Source organism: Etheostoma spectabile, unplaced genomic scaffold (genome assembly GCF_008692095.1).
Source record: "Etheostoma spectabile isolate EspeVRDwgs_2016 unplaced genomic scaffold, UIUC_Espe_1.0 scaffold00019082, whole genome shotgun sequence".
Taxonomy (NCBI): domain Eukaryota; kingdom Metazoa; phylum Chordata; class Actinopteri; order Perciformes; family Percidae; genus Etheostoma; species Etheostoma spectabile.
Window position 1 is genome coordinate 12,550 of NW_022604665.1, and position 3,334 is coordinate 15,883.

The 3,334-nt window shown below is 40.4% G+C and overlaps 1 non-coding gene across 1 annotated transcript; it reads right to left on the reverse strand.

Moving 5' to 3' along the window:
• Positions 1–752: 752 nt before the first annotated feature.
• Positions 753–825, reverse strand: trnat-ugu (transfer RNA threonine (anticodon UGU)). The gene has a single exon. It is a non-coding gene; the product is annotated as a tRNA-Thr (tRNA).
• Positions 826–3,334: the final 2,509 nt, after the last annotated feature.

Consider the following 3,334-nt stretch of genomic DNA (forward strand, 5'->3'; position numbering starts at 1 on the left):
GGGTTGACATGATGATGACACCCAAACAGAGGTAGTCTCTGCACCAAATAAATTAAGACTTAACACGGATGGTACTCGTGGAGGTGCTGTGGCTTAGTGGTTAAGTGCCTGTCTAGTAAACAGGATTCCTGGGTTCAAATCCAGCAGCACCTTGTTGTTGCAGAGATTACCTCTGTTGGTGTGTCATCATCTCCTCAGGAGATAAACTTGGATTAGCAGCTACGAGGAACTTGGTGTAAGCAAATGAACAGGTGCAGTATTGTACTCTTTGGATACTTTATGTGAATGTAGCCATATCTAAACAACAGAAAGCATCCAAAATGCAAAGGCATAAAGATTCTTCCTTCAGTTGCATATCCTAATATAGTCAATTAATATCAAATAATAAATGTATTAATTTTTATTACAGCAGCATCGAAGATGTTAAAATCACCAGTCAGCGCCCAAGTGCCTTGGCCTGTAAGTTCATGTTCATTTCACCTCTGACCTCAGTCAGCATCACATGCACCTGAAACCCCCCACCCATAGTGATGTCACAGGGTCATGGTGTACACCGGGCCACGTTCAGCCCCAACAACAAGGTTTAAAAGCATTAAAAATGGGTCCAATCCATTTCACTTTAGATATTTATTTGCCCCTCAACACGCCACAATTGGGCAAAATAATATAATGCTTGTTAGCACTATAGCAAAAACAAATAACAAATATATACACTCTTTGTAGTGCGATAACATAAACATTAACTGATGATTAGGCACTGCTGGGATTTGGACCCCGGATCTCCTGTTTACAAGACAGGTGCTTTAACCACTAAGCTACAGCGCCTCCTACAGGATTGCCTGTCATGCAAGATTACAATGAGCTAGTGACCAGGGTTCCAACCATCATCCATCTTTGGTCAAGCAGCTCCAGAGAGAGCTATAGAGAGAGAGTCTTCCGCTGAAGGCTCTACCACATGACTGTGTTTCACCAATCAAACGTCGTTGTGCAGTCACGTGACCATACTCGATCTCAGCATACTCAATCTTTACTTTTTCAAGAAACTCATGCTTCAGAAGCAGACTCGTCATTTGGAGGAGTCAATGGGAAGAGATGCGTAGTTTTCATTTGGCAGTAATAGGTCGGCAGGGGTCGCTATACTGCAGGGAAAGTTCAAGGAACCATCCTCTGCTATAGGATTTAGTAGAGAGAGTTTTGATCCATTGACCTCTGGGTTATGGCCCAGCACGCTTCCGCTGTGCTATTCTGCTCTGCTGTTTGCACTTAGGGTAACATGTACAGTAAAGCAGGAGCTCTACCACTGAGCTACATACCCTGAAGATTTTCAGATTTGTTGACTTTTTTCTGAGACAGACTCAGACTTATCTTTATTAATCCTTTTGGGATGACTTACCGCAAAGAAATTGAAATACTACAGAATAAAGAAGAAAACTGGGTAAACATGTAATGTTGTATATGGTTTCAAACATGGCGGTGGCTGGAAGTGAGCCTTGGCAAAATGCTTGTGTAACGGTTGTAAATAGGTTGTTAAATTCCTGCATATATATGGGAACCAGCGCCACCTGCTGGTGTCACTTTCTCAATGCGCCGCAGGGTTGAAGATAGGGAATTATGGTAATCCACAGCAGAAACTTCTGATAACTGCTGTGGTTAAGTTGCATGTTACCACGCTGCAGAGACAATATTAGCTAAAAAAAACGTTTTAAAGCCACTACACAATGTTTAATTTATTGTATTATTTTTTGTATTGTACTTTAGCGCTCAATGCCGTTAGTTTGTCGTCGTTTGAAGCATTCGTTTTGAATTTAGAGCCAATGTTAAGTTAGCTAACTTTACATTGCTTCTGGCTAACTCAATGTGTGTGTGTGTAGGGTTTGTGTCTCCGTGGTGTCGACGTACTCGCCCTGATTTCACTTGATTTTCCCATGTGCAGGTAACAGTTATTGAATTTGTTGTTGACTGTATGTATGTGCATGTTAATTAAAATGTATAGTGTTATGTAGGTGCTGTATTCTGTGTTGGAGATGCGGTAGCCTACTGTGTAAAATATTGTATTGGCATAAATAGAATTTTGGGAGGTTAGGATTTTATTTAATTTTAGATTACTGTGAAACCTTTTGTTATAATTCTTGTAAAAAAATCCACTATACGATCACAGACATTTAAGAATAAATGAGCAGACTTCTGATAACTGCTGCTGTGGGTTTGTGTCTCCGTGGTGTCGACGTACTCGCCCTGATTTCACTTGATTTTCCCATGTGCAGACGCAGACGCAGCCTCACATACGCAACTCAGCGAGACTGGCTGTAGAGGACCATTAGAGTAGTCCCACAACCGTCACACGCACATCGCGATGTCAATGCTAAACACAATATTGTTCACCCTAACTGACGTATACTTCAGTAAGCTAGTTTGCCACTTTTATCTTGGGTAATGCCACATGTAAGTATATCTTAGTTTTTTAGATACCCAACATAGGTTATACTACGTACACTGTATACAATACATTACATGTTTCTTTATTTCATCTTACATTTTTGCTAGCCTGTTGTGTAGTTATATTGTTTTTACCAATATCTTTGTTAATATCTGTGACTCATTACTATCTAAGTAACTGGTCATTGTGTTTTCTCCCCTTTTCAGTTTCACCCTTGTAACTCAATAAACGTGTTACAAGGATCCCGTCGCCAGTGCTTGATGGTGGAAGGTGTTTAGCTGCTGGTCAGATTGCACAGCGTTACGTGCGTGAAGGACAAGACATATTCTGGTAAGTATTTCCAGGTAATCTCTGCACCTCTAATCTCTGCACCTCTGTTATTCTAATATTACCATGTATAAAATTGAAACAGGCAGTTTTGCATTTTTCCACCACTGATTCATGGTTGTTTGACAGTAACTACCAGAAGCATTTCCAGGTAATCACTACACCTCTGTCTTACTACGTAATAAAATAGAAACAGGTAGTTTTGCATTTTCCACCACTGATTCATGGTTTTTATTTCAGAAACTACCGGAGCATTCCAAGTAATCACTACACCTCTGTTTTTGTATTATTACCATGTAATTAAATCGAAACAGGCAGTTTTGCATTTTGCACCACTGCCTTCTAAATCTCTAACCCTGCGCCATTTCTTGCCTAAAACATATAACCCACAATATGTTAAATTAAATTTGATGGATGTAACTCCCTGACGGTCTCTAATGGCTAGGATTTGGCGCCCTCACCGCCGTGGCCGGGGTCAATTCCCGGTCAGGGAATGGTCAGGACTTGACGATACAGATTTAAAAAGAGTAGTTTTTGTTGATTTGTAAATTCTTCCTCATTAGTTTAACG